We start from the raw sequence: 23,799 nt of genomic DNA, 5'->3' as shown, positions 1-23,799 counted from the left end.
TACAAAAGCCTCATTATTAGATCAAAAGCTGATTACTACTCCTCTCTGATTTGCAATTCCACCAATAATGCCAGGAGTATTTTTAACATCTTGAACAGCGTTACCAACCCAGACGCTTGCAAGAATGAGATTGTCCCGTCTCAAGATCTTTGTGACAATCTTGCCATATTCTTTAAAGAAAAAATTGATCTGATTCTTCAGGATTTGGACATCTCCACTGATGATGATCCCCCTCAGGAATCTAGACCCGCCCCATTGCCTAACCAGGCACCCAAGCCGGCTTTGACTCTCGAAAGCCCCTTGCTCAGCTTCCTACCACTTACCTTTGAAAATGTTTCTAATATAGCGAGTGAGATTGTTTCCGGCTCTCCGTTGGACCCACTCCCCCCTAAAATTTGGAAGGAACTTGCTGTTGAGCTTTTTCCCTCCCTCCACCTCATCTGCAATCAATCTCTGACAACTGGTACCGTCCCTGCTCACTGGAAGCGTGCGCTCGTCTCTCCCCTTCTAAAAAAACCTTCACTAGATCCTGAGTGCTCAAAAAACTATCGTCCCATTTCACTGCTGCCTTTCCCCGCCAAGATAGTTGAGCGGGTGGTTAGTAACACTCTTTCCACCCACTTGGAACAACGTCTCCTTCTTGACGAGGATCAATTTGGCTTCCGGCCGGGCCATGGGACTGAAACTGCCCTCATCACCGCCATGGATGAACTTCAGAGGCGCGCAGACAGAAATCAGGCTTCCTTTTTGATCTTGCTTGATATGTCTGCCGCCTTTGACACAGTTAATCACAAGATCTTGCTAAGGCGGTTGTTTGAAGCAGGGGTGAGAGACTCAGCTTTGAGCTGGTTCCAGTCTTTTCTGCAGGGCAGGCAGCAGGCGGTTTCAATGCCTCCTTTTCAGTCACCTTTCTCCCCGGTCTTGCATGGTGTGCCTCAGGGCTCTGCCATCAGTCCTATCCTTTTTAACATTTACCTTAGGCCACTAATTTCGCTTATTAAAGGTTTTGGCATTCGAATTGTTAATTATGCCGATGACACGCAGATGATCCTCTCCTTGGAAGGAGAGGAGTCCATCTCTGTGGAGGTCTTACACAACTGCCTCAGGAATACGGCCAGCTGGCTAAAGGCGAATTCGCTTCAGTTTAATGCCGGGAAAACTGAAGTGCTTTTTAGCGCTGGAACAAGGATCCCCCGTCAGTTTCCCAACAATTTCTGGCCCCCGGAATCCGGCTCTATTGTCCGGCCATCGGACTCTGTCCGTAACCTGGGAGTTATGTTGAATCATGGGCTCAGTATGGATACCCATGTTCAGAAAACATCGGCCTGCTGTTTTGCCATTCTCCGCTCACTTAGGAAGGTTCTGCCCCTGTTACCATCCCACGCTCGTACCCAGGTGGTTAGATGTACCATCCTGAGCAGGTTGGACTATTGTAAAGCCCTCCTGCTCGGGTCCCCTGAGTACCTACTGGACAGACTCCAAAGGGTTCAATCTGCGGCGGCGACATTGGCGTTGGGACTGCCTAGGAGATCTCATGGTCCATCTGCCCTTGCAAAACTGCATTGGCTTCCTCTTAGACAGAGGATCCAATTCAAAGCCCTTTGCATTGTGTTTAGGGCTCTTCACGGATGTGGCCCAGCTCCCCTTAGGTCCAAGTTCGTCTGGTACACTCCTTCCAGACACCTTCGTTCTTCAGATGCTAAACTGGTAGCTGTTCCCAGATTTAGGAAGGTCAGAGCTGGTGGCAGATCCTTTCAGGTGACTGCATCCAGACTCTGGAACACTCTCCCCATCGAGATTAGGGCCACTAATGAACTTTTGCAGTTTAGGAAAAAGGTAAAAACTTGGCTTTTCCCTGGCTAGCTTCGCTGGTCAGGCATACTCTGCTGTCTCTTTTCTACCTTGGTTTGGATTTTGTCAGCGCCAGGATGCCTGCAATGGTGACAGTCGCGCTCTATAAATTCTTAAAATAAAAATAAAATAAAAAGTGGGCCACCTGAATACTGTATTCAAAATCAAGATGGTACAAGCCTTCTTTTGTGGGACAAAACCACCTTAGGGGTGTGACAGGTTTGGTAGTACACCATGCCTATTTGCATAGCTAATTTTCTGCCAGCCCTAGTGCTCAGAGCATGTTGGTGACATCCAGGTCTGGGGGAAGCCAGAGTCGCATATCTAAGCTGGCAGGGGCTTTGAAGCTCCTAGCCTTATTATGCAGATTCACTAGCCATCCTCCTGGAGGAAGTGTGTTCACCTTCCTCCAGAGTAGGCATTGTTTCTGTCCTCAAGGAGTGTGGGATCCCACCTGCAGGGGTTAAGAAACATGTCTGAGGTGGTAGGCTGGACGATACCAGTCATCCAACGCACTAAGAGGCTAGTTGGTTTTCAGAGGGCACCCTAAGGTGCCCTCTGGCTGCATGTTTTAATAAATCCACTACTGGCATCAACATGGATTTAATAAGGCACATTTTTGGTACCAAACACCATAGGTTTCAATGAAGTCATCATGTAGTTGGGGAACTCTTAATGACCAGTGCCCAGTATATATATTTAAGATGGTTTTCCTGTTCACTTGTACTGTCTACCAATTGACCTAGATCGACAGCACAGGGGCATATCTCGTCATGCAGGTATGTCCTCACATGTAATATAATGCCCCCTGCCATGAAGCTTTATGACCTACTGTAGGGGTGACTTGCATATTATTTATTATTATTATTATTATTATTATTATTATTAGCATTTATTAGGCGCACGGCTACCCCCAACGGGGGTGTCCCGGCGCTGTGGACAGCAGCAGCATAGAACCTCGGAGTTAGTAGCTGGAGAATAGCCATGTCTTCAATTTGCCTCTGAACAGGGATTCTGATTCGATCAAACGAAGGCCTAGCGGAAGGGAGTTCCATAGTTTTGACGTGACCACTGCAAACACTCTACCTCCTTTTCTGGCGCGATGAAAGCGGGGGGAGCAGAAGACTGAGATGGTTGGATCTGAGATCACGAGTAGAATGGACTAGCTTCAGCCTGCGTCTTAGATACCCAGGACCTTTGCCACTCAATGCCCTGAAAGTAAGAACCAGGGCCTTGAACTGGATGCGGGAGGATATCGGGAGCCAGTGCAAGTTTTTTAAGTGAGGGGTGATAGAATGGCGGTAGGGGACTTTGCAAAACAGCCTGGCCGCAGCATTCTGAACAATCTGCAATAGTTGTAGGAGATGTGCAGGGGCATTAGAATAGTCTAAATGGAAGGTAATGAGGGCATGAACTACTGTATTCAGTGCGTCACTGGGCAGGTAGGGGGAAATCTTTTTTTATCATATGCAACTTGCCAAAGCAAGCAGAAGTTACTTCATGAATCTGGGTTTTATGCGATAGTTCGTTGTCAATTTGGAAGCCCAGGTTTCAAGCTACTTTCACCGAGGATGGGGGGGGGGATTCAGCTCGGACGGCCACCACATAGATGGTGGCAGAGGAGATATTTGATTGAAGAACAGCACCTCAGTCTTGTCGGTGTTAAGCTTTAAGGTGTTTTGAGTCATCCATTATACAATATTGGACAAGCAAGCTTTGAAATTCTGGAGTCCATTGTCTGAGTGGTCTCTAAAAGAAAAAATTATCTGTGTATCATCAGCATATGAGACCACTCTGACTCCGTGAGCCTCTATTACATTAGCCAAAGGTGATAGATAGACATTAAAAAAGAGGGGACTGAGAGCCGATCCCTGGGGGACTCCACAACCAAGGGGCTTTTTATCTTTAAAGAAGTAGGGTCGACACCATACCTGTTGCGTTCTATCCATTAGAAATGATTTTATCCAGGCTAGAGGTCTGTCACGTATCCCCATTTGTGGAGTCTGTTCAGCAGTATGGAATGGGAGACGGTGTCGAAATCCGCGGACAGATCGATGAGCACCAACACGGCTACCTCGCCTCTGTCCACGCTTTCCCTAATTGTCTCTGTGACCTCGAGTAGTGCTATCTCCGTGCTATAACCGGACCTAAATCCGGACTGTGAGTCATGGAGGGGATTACAAGTCTCCAGATTGTTGGCCAGCTGTTCTTGTACGATTGTTTCCTAGATTTTAGCTGGTTTGGGGAGTAGGGATATAGGACGATAGTTACTATACTCTGAGGGATCCGCCTCAGGCTTTTTTTAAATGGGGATCAATGTAGCCTGTTTCCATGCTAGAGGAAAGTTGCGGGAGAGAAGGGAGGCATTCCAAATAGTGATTAGAGGTTGAATGATGACTGGCGCCAGGGAGGTGAACACCTGGGCGGGGACCGGGTCAAGGGGTGACCCTGATTTACACTGCTGCATTTTTTTAAATGCCGTGTCCAGTGAAATAGGCTTAAAATTGCGGAGCATATTTTCACTAGGGGGGGAGATGTGCTGGGCTGATGCCACTTCACTGGGTCTCTCCAGGAGATTAAAGGAGGAAAAGATATCCGTAATTTTATTATGAAAGAAATCAGACCGTCGCTGAGCTCTTGACTGGGTTTGATAGGGCGAGTAAGAGCCGCCGGTTTAGTAAAGTCTTTCACAATTTGGTATAGTGTTTTGGCCGAGTTATCTGCGGTGTTGATTTTATGGGCGAAATATTCTTTCATGGAGGTCTGTTTCAATTTATGGAATTTTTTCAAGGCAGTTCTGTATGTAATTTTGGCAGCTGGATCATAAGTAGATCGCCAAGAGCGTTCAAGTCTCTTACATTTGGATTTTTCTTCACGCAACGTTGGAGAGAACCAAGGGGAAGAAGGTTTGTTTGGGACGATGAGAAGGAATGTAAGGGGGCAATGGTGTCAATAGCAGTGGAGAGATACTTATTAAACTTCTTGACATCGGCATTCAGATTGTCTGAGAGTTGCCAGTTCCATTTGGTCATAACAGGTTCGAGCGTATCACAGGTAATCTTATACCATTTTCTCCCCAAGTTCCCCGTCCTGCTGTGAGAGGTCAAAGGGGTGGTGGTGGTCAGGTTAAACGGAATTAAAAAGTGATCTGACCAGGTCAGGGGGAGTGGCGGCAAGGTGGTGAGGGTCAGCAAATTTAAAAAACAAGGTCTACGGTATGACCCGCATTGTGAGTAGGGCCAGATACTCTCTGGTCTAGATTTATGCCCGCGAGAGTTTCAACCAGGACCTAGCTTTTACGCAGGACCTATCATCAACATGCAGGTTAAAATCACCCAGAATGGTTCAGTGGGGATGTTTCAGGGATAGGTCTGCGAGAGTGACTAATAGCCCCGTGAGATAGGAAGGCTGGGTGTTAGGAGGATTGTAGATCAGTACCCCTGCAAGAATTAGCTGTGAAGCATCAGAAATGCTGAAGTACATTGATTCAATTGGGCCGGTATTGGCTAGTTTCCTAAAAGTTATCTTCCAGTAGGATCGTAAGATTATAGCGATCCCGCCTCCTATTTTAGTGCCAGACCTACTGATCCTGACAAACTGATAGTCCGGAGGAGTCGCTAAAGTGATGTCTGGTTTGGAAGCGTCTTTTATCCATGTCTCAGTCAGAAACATCATGTCCCAAGAATGCGAGGATAGGGGGTAACCAAATATCACTCGCATGTCGTGGGAGGGATCGACAATTAAAGAGACATGCTTTTAGTTTTCGCAATAGTGCTTGGCATGGCTCCTCTTTCTTATATACTCAGGGGCTATCAGGAAAAGGGGTGAGAGAGAAAGAGCAGTCAAGTGCTTGTTCAACAGCCGAAGGGGATTGCATTTAGTATTACTGCAATTGGTCCCAGGCCTCAAAGCCCATAGTTGGGACCTCGACCAACAGGTTCGCCTCCTTGGGGGTTACCGGCAGCATGGCTGGCACTGGTCGCGGCACAGGTGCAGACGGGCTTGCCTTTGGCGCGTCTGTGGACAGGTCGCATAGTGTATGCCATGTCGTGTTTTCACATTTGTTTTCATCATTTCACCCAGCCTGCAATGGCAGTCTGCAGGAGTTTGGTAGGTCCCTTCAGGTGGCATAATATATGCTACAGCCCTTAGGGACCCTCTTCAGTTCCCATACCCTTGGTACTACTTTACCATTTACTGTGGACTTAAAGGTGCTAAAAGTCTTGCCATTTGGGGAACAATTGCACAATTACCTTGTTGTAGGGAAAGAACACCCTCACTGGGGACCTGGGTAGCAGGAACCAGTGCACTTCTGTCAAAATTGCTTCAAATACCAGGCAAAAAGTGGGGGTGACCTTGTCAAATAGGAGCACTATCCTACATTAAGCTTGCCCAAAGGTGGTCTCAAATGTACTTTAGTCAGGGTCCATCTGGCTGCAATGTCTAGATTTAGAAGAACTGGCATGTCAACAAATTCTTCGGTATCCCAAAGGATCATTTACCAGTTCCTAAAAGGGCTTTTTAAAGCTGGAGTTGGTCACTAAAAGTAATCCAAAGAGATGCATATAACCTGGATATAACCTTTTTCTGGATATGTTTGTAAGTGTCAAATTAGTTGAAATTGCCAGTGCTTGTTCACGGTTGAGTGAAAAGTCTTGATTTATTGTTCTTCTCAGTCATGCCACAGCAGGTTGTTTACACCTTCATGGCCATTTTATCAGCAGTTACTGCCCATTTGACATTTACACAAGCTGTTTTTAATACAGTCTTCACTGGACCCCACCACCGGAACAACCACCACCTTATTCATTTGTGGCCAAGGCTGTGGCTCTCAGAGATGACATTCAGTGTATCAGGGGGCAAAGTGCAATTCAATTGCTTGCCCCTCCAACAGCCACAACTGCAAAACTACTTTAATGTGTCCTTTTCAACACCTCCACCCTGTAGGAGGCACTATCAAAACATTTCCTCTAAGGGTGGCAAGCTATCACTTCAGAGCATGGATCCTCCAACTTGTCCAACGGGTTTACACTTTCGCATTTCTCTATACCATGCTGCTGCTTCCACTCACAGCACAGCTGACTGAGGAACACATCCCCTCTTTGCAGCGGGAAGTGCAGGTCCTTTCCAAAAGAAGCCATATAGAGGATTCCGGCCTCGATAGTAGGAACTGGGTGTGACTTTGCTACTTCCTTGTGCCGAAGGACAGAGGCCGTAGTCCTGTTTTAGATCTCCACCCTTTCAACTCTTTTCTGTGGAAGGACTTATTTGAGATGTTCATGTATGCCCTACTTTTATTTTTACCCTGAATCCAGGAGAGTGGATGGTGGTGTGTGACCTGCAGGAAGCTTATTTCCATATTCCCGTCCTTCAAGCCCACAGACATTATCTGTGGTTCACCATGAGAGAGTAGCATTTTCTGGTTCTGGTGCTCCCCTTTGGCCTTACCAGTGCCCTTCGGTGTCACAAAAATATTGATGGTTGCAGCACACCTTCGGAGGTAGGGTGTACCAGTCTTTCCGTAACTCAAAGTCTCGTTGTTTAAGGCAAACTTGTCCCTAGAAGTCATAGAGCACCTCCATATCATGCCTAACCTCCCAACATCATGGGGTGTGGACTGTCAACATGCCAAAGTGACATCTGATTCTTTCTCAGACATCCTGGATACAGTGCAGTTTTGTGCCTTCCCTACAGAGCGGAGAGTCCATGACATTCAAGCTATGTTCCTTATGTTTCAGCCTCTGTCTTGGATCTCCGTGATGTCGCTGAGGCTGCTGGTAGTATTGGCATCCTGCATCCTGCTAGTGAACCATGTCAAAGGGCTCTGCGGTGGGATCTGAAGTCCCAGTGAGCACAGCACCAGGAAAACCAATTTCCATCCAGATATCAGAGGAGACTGCAAAAGTTCTCTTTTCTAGAGTTGTTGACCATTTGCTTGGTGTTTCCGTCCTACTATCCATCACAAGAGGTTAGTACAGGCTTGCACATACAGCATTACCACTGACACAAGCAAGGCAGAGTGGGTCTAGGGTCCTGTGCTAGGTGGCTCTGTGCTTCTGGAGGTGGTTTTCCCACTCTAGGGGATATGCCAGCATGTCTGCCTACACAAAGGAGCAGGCAAGTGAAGATGTGATAGCCATTTGCTTCACTGAACCGCTAGCCTCTTTAAAGCTGGGCTTTCTGTGGCCACCGCCTGGTAGTCCTCTTGAAGTAGGCGTTCATAACTTCTACCAACCGAATGTTGCTCTCTTTTCCTGGAAGCGTTTTACACTTCATAACAGGTTCAGCCTGTTGTCTCAGGTGGCAACTGCTGCACATAGACAGAAAAGGCGACTGCAGCTTTAGGCAACTAAGTGGGAACTTTCAAAAGTCACCTTACCATTAGAAGTTACCTTAAATTGGACTTCAGCAAGAAGTTGAGTTTACTGTGAGAGAGACTAATCTCCTGAGGCGGAAAGCCGGGAGCACGTTTAGCAACATTTTTAAAATTTGAGTGTCACAAATCTGTGTGGTGATTTTTAAACCTACCTGATCTTCTTTCACTTCGTTTAGGGGCCCTAGCACGCTCCTGCTTTGTCCGTGCAGTGGATTTTAGCGCTGCTATGGGACCACAAAGTAAACAACACTCCCTGCCGCAATCTCCGGCGAACCCGCAGGCCACGCCCCTTTTCGAGGCCACGCCCCCCACCGATACTTTTTAAATGACGCTGATCACAAGCGCCATTCAGAGACTAATCTCCTGAGGCGGAAAGCCGGGAGCACGTTTAGCAAAAATTTTAAAATTTGAGTGTCACAAATCTGTGTGGTGATTTTAAACCAACCTGATCTTCTTTCACTTCGTTTAGGGGCCCTAGCACGCTCCTGCTTTGTCCGTGCAGTGGATTTTAGCGCTGCTACGGGACCACAAAGTAAACAACACTCCCTGCCACCATCTCCGGCGAACCCGCAGGCCACGCCCCTTTTCAAGGCCACGCCCCCCGCCGATACCTTTTAAATGACGCTGATCACAAGCGCCATTCAGAGACTAATCTCCTGAGGCGGAAAGCCGGGAGCACGTTTAGCAAAATTTTTAAAATTTGAGTGTCCCAAATCTGTGTGGTGATTTTAAACCTACCTGATCTTCTTTCACTTCGTTTAGGGGCCCTAGCACGCTCCTGCTTTGTCCGTGCAGTGGATTTTAGCGCTGCTACGGGACCACAAAGTAAACAACACTCCCTGCCGCCATCTCCGGCGAACCCGCAGGCCACGCCCCTTTTTGAGGCCACGCCCCCTCCTGCTGTCCTCCTTCACATATAAAAAGTGCATCTTCAGGACGCGCAGCGGACACGCCGTTTGCGCGCCGAAGCGCCTAAGGCAAGCTCGTCTGCGCCCGTCCGCGCCCGTCCGCGCCCGTCCGCGCCAGCTCCGGGCCTAGGGCCAGCCATGCCGTCAATCCTCATCTTACTCAGAGACTAACATGGACCAGGTACAGCTTTTAGACCTAGGTAAGATATCCTGCACTTCCTCTACTCCTTGTAACCTCCCTCTACCTAGCACTCTTTCATACAAATGTCATAACTGCCCTTTTCTCCTTCACTCTTACGGGACCCTGCCTCAGGATCCCGCAACTAGTCAATCCACTCCCACCACTACTTACTCTATGGGATTGGTGAACTGTTGCTCCTTACCTTGCCACGCCAGTGATATTTGGCTACTACTCTCCTCCACATCCTGGGACATATTATTTCTAACTGAAACCTGGATTAAAGACACCTCCAACCCAGACATCTCTCTCGCCGTACCCTCAGGTTACCACTTTACTGGATTAAGCCGTGAAGGCTCCAAAACAGGTGGAGCAATCGCAGTAATCTCAAAAAATCACCTGAAAATCACTTCCAGAAAAATTACGAATATAAAGCCCATCGAAGCACTATATTTCTCTGTTACGGACGCCGCCACAGCCATCTCTTCGGGGATCCTGGTCTACAACCCCCCGAACAACCCTCAATCTGCCATCTCTGAACTACTGGCAGTCACTGCAGATCTCTCTATTAAACATCCCCACTTCACAGTACTGGGTGACTTCAACCACCAGGTTGATGTAAGAAGCAGCAACCGCGCGTTTTTCCTACTAGAATCCATGAAAAATCTTAACCTGACACAAAGGGTAAAGGGCCCCACTTATATCGCAGGACATACCCTTGACCTTATCTTTTCAAATTGCGAAAAGCTAAAAACCCTCCAATCCTTACCTCTGACATGGTCTGACCACTTTTTAATCCCATTCGAGGTATCCTTAACTATAATAGTCAAAAAGTAATCTGCAATAAGATCACAAGGCAGAAAATGGTACAAGGTTTCATACAATGCCTTTGAACAACAATATTATAACAACTTAAACCCTTTTCCTGACAATATTAACGATGCGGTTTTTACATTTAACAATGATCTCACGGCTGCTATTGAGAAAGTAGCTCCGCTTCAAAGCCTCACCTCCCGCAGACAAAAACCGTCAGCCCCCTGGTTCACTCAGGAACTAAGGGAACATAGAAGTAGGTGCAAAAAGATGGAGCGACATTGGCGGCAGACCTATGACCCAGAAGCCTAGACTCTTTACAGACAAGTCCTCAAGGAGTTTCGCAAACTCAAACGCAACTCCATGAGCACCTACTTCGCTGAAACTATTGCTAATGCAAAAAACTCTACCAAAGCCCTCTTTAACATTGTTAAAGATTTTACGAATCCCAGTGCTCTATCTGCCCCAGTCCCCCCTTTCCAAGCTCTATGTGAAAACTTATCAGATTTCTTTGAAAGTAAAATAACCAACATTGCGGCTACTATTCGTCAGAACGGGACCAACATTACCGAAGACCCTACCATCATTTGCAAGCATGCATTTACCGCTTTCCAACCTCTAACTAAAGAGTATGCACTTAATCTATTCTTGAAATGCATATCAGGCTCTCCATTGGACCCAGCCCCCGGCCCTTATCATGAACGAAATTGCCCCTCTAGTTATCGACCCCCTACTCGAAATATGGAATGCTTCCTTACTTTCAGGGGCAGTCCCCTCCGCTTGGAAACATGCACTGCTTATTCCTATCCAAAAACAAGCATTTACAATGCAACGGTTTCGCCTTTGGAAAAGTTTGAGCTATTGGCATTGTAAATGACAAAATTTGTATTTGTGTTGGTTTTGAAAACAGATCAATAAATGGCATTGTCATTTACATTGCCAATAGCTCTAAGTTTTCCAAATGCGAAACCGTTGCATTGTAAATGCTTGTTTATTTATGTGTTGGTTTTGAAAACAGATAAATAAATGGCATTGTCATTTACAATGCCAATAGCTTAATCTCTCGCAAATGCGAGACCTATTACATTTACACCCACACACCCACACATAGATGTGGTGGTGTTGGATCTGATGGATGTGGTGGTGTCGGATGTGGTGGTGTCGGATGTGGTGGTGTCGGATGTGGTGGTGTCGGATGTGGTGGTGTCGGATGTGGTGGTGTCGGATGTGGTGGTGTCGGATGTGGTGGTGTCGGATGTGGTGGTGTCGGATGTGGTGGTGTCGGATGTGGTGGTGTCGGATGTGGTGGTGTCGGATGTGGTGGTGTCGGATGTGGTGGTGTCGGATGTGGTGGTGTCGGATGTGGTGGTGTCGGATGTGGTGGTGTCGGATGTGGTGGTGTCGGATGTGGTGGTGTCGGATGTGGTGGTGTCGGATGTGGTGGTGTCGGATGTGGTGGTGTCGGATGTGGTGGTGTCGGATGTGGTGGTGTCGGATGTGGTGGTGTCGGATGTGGTGGTGGTGGTGGATGTGGTGGTGGTGGTGGATGTGGTGGTGGTGGTGGATGTGGTGGTGGTGGTGGATGTGGTGGTGGATGTGGTGGTGGTGGTGGATGTGGTGATGGTGTTGGATGTGGTGGTGGATGTGGTGGTGGATGTGGTGATGGTGGATATGGTGGTGGATGTGGTGATGGTGGATATGGTGGTGGATGTGGTGATGGTGGATATGGTGGTGGATGTGGTGATGGTGGATATGGTGGTGGATGTGGTGATGGTGGATATGGTGGTGGATGTAGTGGTGGTGGATGTAGTGGTGGTGGATGTAGTGGTGGTGGATGTAGTGGTGGTGGATGTAGTGGTGGTGGATGTAGTGGTTGATATGGTGGTGGATGTGGTGGTTGTGGTTGTGGATGTGGTGGTTGATGTGGTGGTGGGGCACACCATCTTCACAATCTCTGACACCATGCCATTAACATTGATAAAATGCTGTCAAGTTGTGCGTTGTGCCATGACTTTCCACCAAATGCGGCCAAAAGCCACAACACACCATTATCTTTGGTCAGATGCTTTCGAGGTATGCACCGCGGCCATATTTTTTTATCCAATGCTGTTGAGGTGCACCATGCGCCAGTATCTTTAATCGGGCACTTCGAAGAGTACATATTGAGCATCACCTTAGATTGATTGCTTTAGAGGTGCAAACTGTAGGAAGGTCAGCGGCAGCAAAGAATCAACTAGAGAAGGCCTCAAGCCTTGACCCTAAACGTTTCTGGATTGAATATACTCTTTATGTTGGCTTACTTTTTCTGAGCTTTGGTGCTTCGATAAAGTTTGTGGGGACTTGCGTCTCTGTATATATATATTTTAAAAATCTATATAATTTCTCATTTCAGAAAATCAATCTGGCACCGTTTTAAGTTCTGCATAGAGAGTGTTTTCTGAAAGTGGCGCTTGCTGCGCTCGGACACATCCAGCCATATTCCTGGCTGTCCCTGTGCCCTCGCCAGCCTCTGAAAGCCGCCTTTGTTTGCTTGGGGTGGGTGAGGGCCCCGCTTTGCCCCCTCCTGACCCACGTGGTGAATACCACTCTTGTGCGTGGCGACCCCTCAGTGAGCGCCCTGCGCAGATGCAACCAGAGAGGTGCGTTTGGATGAAGACCCCGGTCACGCTGATGTGCCCAGTTCGCTCTTTTCTGTTCAACAGCGCCCCCTGGCCCGGCCGAGACAGTCCAAAGACTGTAGATATGACGAGCGTCATCCCTGTTGTCCGACCAACCCCCAAAAGCAGATGTCGGCAGGGTACAACCACTGAAATATCGACTAAAAAATATCCCAAGGCCACCTAACGGTCTTCAACCATAGGTTTATTATTCCACCTGCGGTCGTAGCTTGAGTGCTGCTACGCACGTCACAGCGCTCAGTCAGTGGGACATGGACGAAGCTAACGAAACGTCACTTCCATGACACAACACAACCGGAGCATCAGTTCTTTCCTTTCTCGCTTTACAGACTAAGGTAAACGCGCCAGCAGACAGGATAACGGTGATAAATCAACTGAAACACCAGGGCAGTAAAAGAGTAGTGTAAAAACAGCATGAGGCGCGCAGTGTAACAAGCTACGAAGGTGCGCTCTCCAAAACGGACTGAATAACCCCTCCACAGAGGGAATTTACATCTCAAGGGGTAACCCAGCGCGAGGGTCAGGGGCTCATTCCAATGCTAAATACAATTATCTCTGCAAACAGAAGGATAACATCTTGTCCCTGTGGAAAGAGGGGAGGCTGTTCTTCTGAAAGTGCCGCGTCTTTTAAATGTTAAACTCATCAACAGGAGTTAGGTGGGCACCCCCGGGTGCCGGGCGGGCTCCTCTGCCCACAGAGGCTGCTAATGGCTGGGTGGATGGCTTTCAATTAGACGGATGGCACCCGCATCGAGATGCCATTGTTCGCCCACCCCAAGGTAGCGGCCCCATCCAGGAACGCCCATTGTCGCCTCGTCCTTCCCACGGAACCCTCCCCGCCCCGTGCGGCGGCCCTCGGCGGTCTGTTAACCAGCTTGCAGGCCTGTGTGACCGGAGGAACCGGAATGAGCCGACCCTTGCTCCGGACACTGAATGCACACCTGCGGTCCGTCATTCCTGAACTCGGGGAACGGCCTCGCTGACCAGAGGGTCGCCAAGTGCACTTCAACCACACACACAGACAGGCGATATATAGTGCTGTCTTATTAAGGGGTGGTAGAAACGTCCTCCTAACGTCAAAAACAATACAGTAGTGACCATTCGTACAATCTCAAGTGCCCACCTGGACCACATAGGCTTTGGAGAAAACTCCTAAATTAAGAATCACAGATCTTGTTTTATATATCTTTTGGTTACTCTCTGTAAACACTCAGGCATTATTATTTTAAATAATACTGAACGCACCCAGCTCTCACGGGGCGATGCCAGGCAGCCCTTTCTACAGTATACCCGAGGCTGAGTCTGTCCTTCCAACCTTTCTGTCCTGTATGTGACGCATGTGGATGTGGGCAGGTAGCGCGGGGCACGCTTAAAGGCCTCTTGGCGCTTTAATGACATATTCCGTAGCTAATTTCTTGCAATATTTTGGTAGTCTGCAAGGAAAAGCAGATTACAATCCTTAAATTTGCAGTTCCACATCGGGGGCAGACACCACTGCAGGCCGCAAGCACTCATCACACACACACACACACACATCGGGGGCAGACACCACTGCAGGCCGCACGCACTCATCACACACACATCGGGGGCAGACACCGCTGCAGGCCGCACGCACTCATCACCCACATAGGGACAGACACCACTGCTGGCCACAAACAACCATCATGCACACACATCGGGGGCAAACACCGCTGCAGGCCACACGCACTCATCACACACACATACAGGCCCGACCCGCCATCTCGAGTCTCCGCAGCTCTCCGGTGTTCACCTCGATGGCCGGCGGCATAGGTGGGCCCGGCACCAGATCAGGGCAGGAGGGCACAAGTGGTCTCTGGTCCCACAGCCCCGCCAAGATGCCCACTTGCACACCAAGAGCAGAGACCCGGGCAGAAGAAGGGTGCAGGCGCCGAGGCTGGGGACATGGAGCTGCGCCAGAGGGCACCGAGGACGGAGCAGCTGACCGAGCCCGGGCACCATGAGCTCGCCCTTCCCTCTGCCCCGGCCGAGGCCGCTTGTTGCGAGGTGCTTGGGTGTCGGGCGAAGGAGAGGGTTGTGGCGAAGGAGGAGGGAAGGTTGGGTCAAGGTGTTTCGGCTGTTTAAAAAGGGAGAACATTCCTAGAAAACACGAACAGGCAACTCACGTGGTGCAGTGCATTTCGGTTTTTGAAAAGAGAATATGTCCGTGTTGCAAGCCTATTTTAGTTAAAAAAAAAAACAAGCAACGGAGAGTGAAAGGGGAGGGGGGGCGGGAACGGGCACACGGGGAGGGGGGCGGAACGGACACAAGGACAGCGGGAGGGGGCGGGAACAGGGACACAACAAAATACCTAAACTTACAAAGTGAAAACACATTTATAAACAAAATACTCCTTACCTGATCCCTGATCGCTTCGTGGGAACTCGAATCCATTTGTGGAGCTAGCCAATGGGAGCCGGGGGACGTTCCTGAAGTCCTTATTGTAAACAAAGGATTTCGGCTGCGCAGAGCGCAGCCTTCGGCAGGCGAAACCCAAAAAGCAGGCATGGACCCCACCTGCCTAAGCAATTATCGGCCTATCTCGCTCCTACCCAAGCCCGCTAAAGTGCTTGAGAAAGCGGTACAAGAGCAGCTTTCCTATTATCTGGAATCAAACTCCATGTTCCATGACACCCAATCTGGATTCAGACCGGACTTTAGCACCGAGTCAGCTCTGCTTGAGGTTTCCGAGTCGATTAGAGAATGCACGGATAGGGGAGAGGAGGCCATGTTGGTCCTCCTCGACCTATCCGCTGCATTCGACACCATCTCCCATTACACTTTACTGGCTCGCCTGCAAGAGGTAGGGGTCAGCGGAATTCCCCTTACTTGGGTCAAATCGTTCCTTACGAACAGATTCCCACAGGTGACGCTGGGTCCCTTTCTTTCCTCCAAGAAACCATTGATCTGGGGCGTTCCGCAAGGTTCTGCTCTCAGTCCGCTCCTATTCAATGTGTACCTAAAACCGCTAGCAAAAGTGGTTGAATCTTGGGGCGTCAAAGTAACCTTTTACACTGACGACACCCAACTAGTGTTCTCCTTCAAAGACCACTCCGATAAAACATTCCACAACTTTTGCCACTGCATGACAAACATTGCTTCCTGGATGTCTGCCAATAATTTAAAGCTTAACACAGACAAGACTGAGGTCCTATTTTTCAATCAGAAATCCCCCATATCGTCCACTCTTTGGTGGCCAACTGAACTGAACCCTCCCCCGGAACCAGTCCAAGCTGCCCGTAACCTTGGCTTCCAATTTGATACTGCCCTTTCCTGCAAGACTCAAATTAATAAAGTCACCTCGTCATGCTTTGGAAAGCTTCGTGTGATAAAAAAAATCATTCCATACCTGCCTCTGGACTCTCGTAAAACAGTAGTCCATGCCCTCATCATCTCTCATTTGGACTACGCAAACAGTCTGTATGCAGGGGCTCCGGCATACCTCATAAACCAACTTCAGAGAGTCCAGAATGCAGCGGCTAGACTGATTTGCAACATCCCTTACCGTCATTCTATTTCACCCCATCTGATTAAACTTCACTGGCTCCCAGTGAGACTGCGCATTCAATTTAAAACCTTAACTCTGGCTTTTAGAGCTCCTAATGACCGAGGTCCCATCTATCTACGTCGCAGAATGAAGCTCTCACAAGCCCCCCCGAAACCTCAGATCCAACCATCTCCGTCTTATGATCTGCCCCCGTTTTCGCATGGCACGCACCGGAGGAAGAGCCCTCTCAGTGGCCACCTCCAAATTGTGGAACCAACTTCCTATAGAGCTGAGATTTCTGACATCAGAGCCTGTATTCCGGAAAAAACTCAAGACCTGGCTTTTTTCCCTCATCTAATTCTACCTTCTCCCTACCTCATCCTTCTGACCCTTTGGAGATAGCGTCTTTAGCGCCGGGACACCTCGGTTGGAGGTAGCTGAGCGCTCTACAAACTACTAAATAAATAAAAAATAAATGTGACAATTACTTTGATACCTTGAAGTTCAGTGGTCCCATATGGAAGTTAGCACTTAGTTTACAGGCTTGTGAAACTATATGTTAGCTAATGGCACTACCGGCCTTACTACAGTAAAAACTACAACTGCGAGTTTTTACCAACAGGACATGTAAGGTGTAAATTCAACATGTCCTCCTTTTTTATATCTTGGCAGTTCGGGCTGGACAACACCACCTTTGGTTTTTCCTCCTTTTTTATATCAGCACCTTGCCTTATGGGCTTGTAAGGCCTACCTACGAGATTACACAGACATTTAAAAGCAAGGTTTGCACCTGGCAAACTGGTTATTCTGCCATGTTGAGTTGGCAGTTGTCACAGGATTTCAGATATGACTCCGGAACAGCATGGTGATAGTTACAAGTATTTATTTTAAATTAGTCCGTAAATCGCAGCCAGTCTCTGAAACCACAACTTGTAATTTCATCGCTGATACATAGTTGTTAGCCTCTACGAACCACCTTAAACACATATGGCTGACTCTATCTCATCCATACCACCATCTCAAAAGTGCAACAGCTAGCTAAAGACTTCATGCCTCCTGGATTGCCAGACACTGAAAAAACCAGTGTAACACACTGCATTAGGCTTTCACTAGTTTGAGTTATAGTGCGTACTACAATACCTTTTCTGTGAAAGACTGTTAGAGAAACGTGTGTAAAAATTGCTCCATATGTTTTTTGTGTGGGACAGGGTTCAAAAGGTGACATTCTGAGTATCACTTAAAAGGTTAATCCAAGACTGGCAGCTTGGCATTCGTTACTGTAAGTCATAGAGGGTGGGAGATGAGATGATCGTAGGGGTACGCAAAGTTGTTCACATTTCCTTTTAAAGCTCATTTTATTTTTTGCCTGAAGAAGTGAACTTAGTTCATGAAAGCTAGCAAATAAATGACTTGGTTAAATCTAGGTATTGACCCTTTACTTTCTAAGAATGTACTCTAATAATCTATATTTTATAAATATATTTGTTTAGGTACAAAGCACTGTCTTTTCAGGAATGGCAAATTTTCTTTGGCACAGATTGCATAAAGAATATTGAAAATGCTCCATTTCAGTTTTGTGTGTTTTGTTTGATTGTGATGTGTTGGAACCAATTTTAAGTGTTGGAGATTAATTGAATTGGGTCGATGCAGAAAATTGGAAGGATTTCTCTGACATTTTTTGCAAACAGAGTAACAAAAATGGAGCTATTGCACCATGAATTTTCAGTTGTATTAATGATGTGGAGTTGTGGACTCAGTTTCTCAATCTTTACTGCAAAAAAACACAGCAACTATTGAAATATTCAACAAAAACTACATGTCTGATAGAAATTTATCACAGCTGATTCGTACCTTAGAATAATCCCCGGCGGCAGACTAGATCCGGACATTTTTTGTGGCCAGTACCCTTATGCTCTGGTAGGTGGCATCGTTTGGGTCTGTGGCGTCGTCCACTCCGGAAATGCCATTTGCAGTGCCTATATGTAAGAAAGTGTCCCTGTATATACTGCACCAAAGTAAGGTACAGTGTGCACAGAGTCCAGCAGTGTCCAGAGGTTTGGCAGAGGCTAAAGATAGATATAACCTTACTCTCTAAAGTGGTACTATGGTCGAGCAGTAAGGCAGTATCAGAGGACTGTGTAAAGCATTTGATGTACACCCTCAGTCAGCAAATGGTCTCACACACTCAAGAACGGAACTCTAGACCAATTGTTTTGTATATAAAAATATATTGTTGTTTTATTTCAGAATCACAGGTTGGTATAAAAATTCTTTCTCAGAATGAGATGCCACAGTTGAATACTACAATGAGCAATAGACTTTTGGATGCAATAGATACAGTTGTTGCAATATGCAACACAATCTTAACACAATAATAACATTGAGCTCAATGGTAATTTTAAGCAAACTGCAATATCATTTACTTTACAAACTTTTCTTACTCTGGGCTGGATCCTGGAATCAGCCCTTGTGCATCTCCTAAAAAAAGTTGAAGGAAATCGTTTTTGTTAAACAGGTGATTTTTTTTTTTTTTCAAATCGTTTTTATTAGAAAAACAAAAAGGGAAGTATACAATAAAGAATAGTAAACAATAAAGAATACTAAGAATACATAAGATACGGGTGGCATTGGCTGAAGTTGGAATCGGACAACTGACAATGGAAAAAGCAAGGAATCCCAGGGATAAGTACATGCATCAAATCATGGAGGGAGCACAGCCATGAACATGATATAAAATAAATAAATAAAGTGTAAGAAAAATTCAGATTACAAACTTAAAGTACAAATACAGAGTGCCGAATACCAAGTGCAGAATACAAAAATAGTGCATACCATAGACCAAATATTGCAGGCATACCTCATTGTTACACTGTAAGGGGTTACAAGCATGTAGTGAGAGCTACCTAGGCCAGGATTATACTCCATACCCAACAGGCCAATGGTTAGTGGTTCGAACAAGTACCAGCTGGCTTGGGCATCGCCATTCAGCGTACCCAGTGGCAGGTATGGATGCTTCCCTTGTCAGTGTGACAAATACCGAGGATGCTCCTACGGAGGGTCAAATGAGAAGGAAGAGGCATCGAGGGATTTCCAAAGCCTCTTATTGGAGGTACGCCAAGGGGAGGAATGTAAAGCACGATTATCTGCTCCTCTGATACAAGATACCCATTCTTGCCACATCTTAAAGGATACTACGGAGGCATTCTTCCACTTACATAATATTACTTTACATGCCAGGGTGAGTAGTAAGTCCAATAATTGACGGTCATTGTCATCGGTCACGTTTGGATCCAGGGCACCCAAAATGACAAACAAATTCTCTTGGAGATTTGATCTTAGAATATGTTCTATACAATTAAATATTTTCTCCCAATAGTTTCCTAGCGAAGAGCAAAGAAAAAGCATGTGTGCTAGGTCTCCTGCAACCAAATTACAGTTCCAACAATTGGGGTCGTCTTTTAGTTGAAGTTTAAATAGCCTTTGCGGTGTCCAGTACGCCCTGTTAAGTAGCATATATTTGGTTTGTGACAATATTGGGGAAACTTTGTTCACAAGGGCTGTGGTGTGAATTTTGTCCCAGTCGAATGTAATCCCCGTTGTGTTGGGTTCCACCTCCCACCGTGACTCATTACGTTTTTGGGCTTTCCCCGGTGAAGGGAGGAGAAGTTTGTAAATCTTTGACACAAAATGACCTGCCGCTTTAATACGTGCTAATTGTGGCCTAAGCCATGGCTCTGTGGGTTTGAGAGAGCGCGTGGATAGGAGTGCCTTTAATTTGAGGAAATCATAGAAGTCCATCGGTGTAAGACAGTGTGTTGCTTGGATCGAGGAGTAAGGTAACGGGTAGTGCCCGTCATAGAGGTCACTCACCATATTAATACCCTTTGAAGACCAATGATCCCAGTTGTGGGGTTCCCCATTAAGTCTAAGGGCGGGATTATGCCACAAGGCTACTGAGGTGGTGTTTTTTACCCTAAGGCCAGTTGTGTGGGCTTGATCCAGCCTTAGAAGGGCACGTCTCGTGTTCAATAAGATGTATATTGAGTGAGGAAGATGTGTCAGATCCATGGTTAGCAGTGCAGGGAGGGGGAACGTTGCCAACGAGGGATTTCTCTATATCTACCCAAAGCGGGACATACATTGGATCTTCAATCAGCCAGTGTACCCCCTGTTTGCACAAGAACGCTGTTTGGTAATTCCTAAAGTTAGAAAGACCCAGGCCGCCTTTGTCTTTAGCTAGTTGCAGCTTCTTCATTGATACTCTGGGCTTCTTCCCTTGCCACAAGAATGTACCAAAGAGTTTATCCACTTTGTTTAAAAAGTTCTCTGAAAAAGTAATTGGAAGCATACTCGCTAGATAGTTCACTAGTGGGGTCACCATCATTTTTAGGGTCTCAGCCCTCCCCACCACGACAAAAACTTAGGAGACCAACCGTCAAGCAGTGTCGACATTTTCTTTAAGAGCTGATCCTCATTAACTCGTAGGGTAGCAATGAGGTCTTTATCAAAGTCTAGTCCCAGATACTTGAAGCAACCCGGCAGCCAGGTTAAGCCAGAGTCCCCCAAGATTTCCTTATTTCCTCGGTTATTCAATAACTTGACCTCCGTTTTGTCCTTATTTAATTTGTATCCCGATACTTCCGAGAACTCTTCAATAGTGGACATAAGAGCTGGTATCGCCTCCCCGGCCCTCTCTGATGCGACTACTACATCGTCTGCGTATGCTGTAAGTTTTATCGTGCAGTCTTTAAATGGAATTCCGGCAATGTTTATATTATTGCGGATGTGATACAGAAAGGGTTCTATGGCCAGAAGGAATAGCGAAGGGGAGAGGGGGCACCCTTGTCTGGTTCCCTGTTGTAGTGTAAACGATGAGGAGAACGACCCACCCGCTCTAAGCCTGGCCGAGGGATAGGAGTAAAGGGACATGACCCGTTTCGTGAATGTCGGCCCTAGTTCGACTTTATTTAAGACAGCCTCCAAATATGTCCAATCCACTTTGTCGAATGCTTTTTCAGCATCGTGTGTGATTGCTGCAGTAGGAGTGGTGAGAAGTCTAGCTTTCTCAAGGACGTGGGCTAAGGTTCTGGTGTTGTCGCTGGACATCCTATACATCAGGAAGCCAGCTTGGGAGGGGTGTATTAATTTTGGTAAAACCTTTTGGAGGCGGTTGGCCAGGATCGAAGCTAAAAGCTTCCAATCCAAATTGATAAGCGAAATAGGCCTATAGTTCTTGGGGAGCTTTGGATCTTTCCCCTCTTTGGGTATCACTGCTATGATAGCCTCCGCCAATGTACCTTTAACCTCACCCGTCTCATTAATTTCACGGAAGAGGTGGAGAAGTAGGGAAGATAGCGTGGAGGAGAAGCATTTGTAAAATCTCGCGGTGAACCCATCAGGTCCAGGGGCCTTCCCGCATTTAAGAGACTTTATAGCTTCCTCAATCTCGGTTTGCGAAATAGAGCTATTGAGGCCTTCTTGTCCTCCGTTGGAAGGGACGGTAGAGCGCAGTTCTCTAAGTAGTCTTTAATCTTGTCCTCTTTCACATTCACATTTTTGGCATATAAATGTTTATAGAACTCCTTGAATATTTCTGCAATTTTGAGAGGGTCAGACCAGGCCACCCCGGATTGATCTGAGATAGAACTAATTGTATTTTTCTGAATCTTGAATTTAAGGTAGGCTGCTAGGCTTTTCCCCGCCTTATTGGAGTCACAAATTTTAAAACGCTTCTTCCTGTTTAACCACACTCCTGCTCTTTCGTTTATTATTTTATTGTAAGCATACTTTTTATTGGTTAGATTATTCAACGTCTCCTCTTTCCTGTCTTTCAAGTATATAGCTTCCAGGGCAGACATTTCTTCCTCCAGTGTCTCTAAGGCCCCGTTATAATTCTTGTTTATGGCAGATTTAAGTTTAATGATGACCTCCTTATAGCGCTTTTCAGTGCCTCCCAGCACGTCAAGTCAGTGGTGTCGCCCCTTTTATTAGCCTCCAGATAGTCTTTTATAGCGGTTTCAATAGTGTTCCTGTGTTGTTCCTTTTCGAGGATTTCCTCGTTGAGGCGCCATAGCGATTGGCGGAGTGTCGGTTTTATGTTGGAGACAGTGAGTGATATGCAAGAGTGGTCTGAAATAACCCTTGCTCTATACTTGCTTCTTCAATTCTAGCAATGGCGTTCTTTGTGATAAATAAGTAATCAATTCGGGAGAACGAGTCGTGCGGAGGGGAGTAGAATGTATACTCTCTCCCATCCGGATTTTGCAATCGCCAGGAGTCTATCAGATGAAACCTGTTACAGAGTTTAGTGAAAGCTTTATACGCCTTATTACTGCGAAAGGGGCATCTGGAGTCCCTGTCAAGGGTGGGGTCAGATGGCAAGTTAAAGTCTCCTGCCAGGATGTGGACGGCCGTGTCAGGGATAGTGTCGAGCTGCTTCGTAAGGTCCGCCCAGAATGTTAGGTCGCATGTGTTTGAGGCCTAAACCTTTGTAACGTAAAATTCGGTGTCATCTTTAAGTAATTTAGCTGAGATCCACCTCCCCTTAGAAACAGACACAGAGGAAATGAAGTCTACATTGGATTTCCTGGCAATCAAGGTCACCACGCCATTCTTTTTTGCGAATGCTTCCGACCCCACCACTTCTGTATAGAATTTGTTCCTAAGCGTGTGTAATTGTTTGGCTTCTGATTTGGACTCATGCAACAGGGCAATATCACCCTTCTGCCTACGCAAATAGTCTAGGATTTTTTGACACTTGACAGGCTGGTTAAGGCCTTTCGCATTAAGGATTTTCAGGTTGCCTACCTTCGTTACCCCCATGGGTGTATCAATTGTGGACGACGTCATGTGAATACAGAAAAAGATCCGTGGTCAGGGGAGGGGCGTCTGTACAAAGGCGTAATTAACTCTGGAGGACCCATATATAGCCATTCTAGAACGTGCTGGGCGACAATCCCAATGGCTCCGACTGGACATCCACCAACCATCAGGACAGCAGTGATTGCAGAACAATTGGTTATAACACTGAAACATTGGTAATGTGTGTATTTTGGCAACGATACGCAGCATCTGGACAATTCAGGCACCCAGGTGTAAATAACAGCATAATTAAAAATGAAAGCAGAAACAATAGAAAAAACAAGAAAGAAGACAAACCCTTACCCTACCCCTTACCCCATCCCCCACACCCTCCCTCTCCCTCAACCCACCCATCCCTCCCCAAACGTAGATGTAGGGCATGGCGACTAGGAAAAACAACAGCGATGCCGCCTCCATGGCAACACATGCATCTTGACAAAGGTTGGGAACTATATAAACTTTTAAACGTCAGAGAGTAATATCAGCTAACAATGGACAATCATCTTTAGACAATGAATAGCGAGTCACGGAACCATGCATCATGTCTCATTGCATTGCTTGGGACCGTGTGATTTACAGGTAGCAAAATGGTGTCTGTCAAAGGCTTTACTATTAATTTGACTAACAA

General features: G+C 46.8%; 1 protein-coding gene across 8 annotated transcripts in view; it reads left to right on the top strand.

Annotated features, from left to right (window-relative positions):
* The window catches only part of CNOT3 (CCR4-NOT transcription complex subunit 3), a 1,075,180-nt gene that overhangs the window by 611,951 nt on the left and 439,430 nt on the right, over positions 1-23,799 (top strand). The gene's annotated exons all lie outside the window — the stretch shown is intronic.

The sequence above is a fragment of the Lissotriton helveticus genome, chromosome 7, assembly GCF_964261635.1.
Source record: "Lissotriton helveticus chromosome 7, aLisHel1.1, whole genome shotgun sequence".
In the NCBI taxonomy this organism is placed as follows: domain Eukaryota; kingdom Metazoa; phylum Chordata; class Amphibia; order Caudata; family Salamandridae; genus Lissotriton; species Lissotriton helveticus.
The sequence above is the reverse complement of the archived record's forward strand: the minus strand, read 5'-3'. Positions and strand labels throughout refer to the sequence as shown.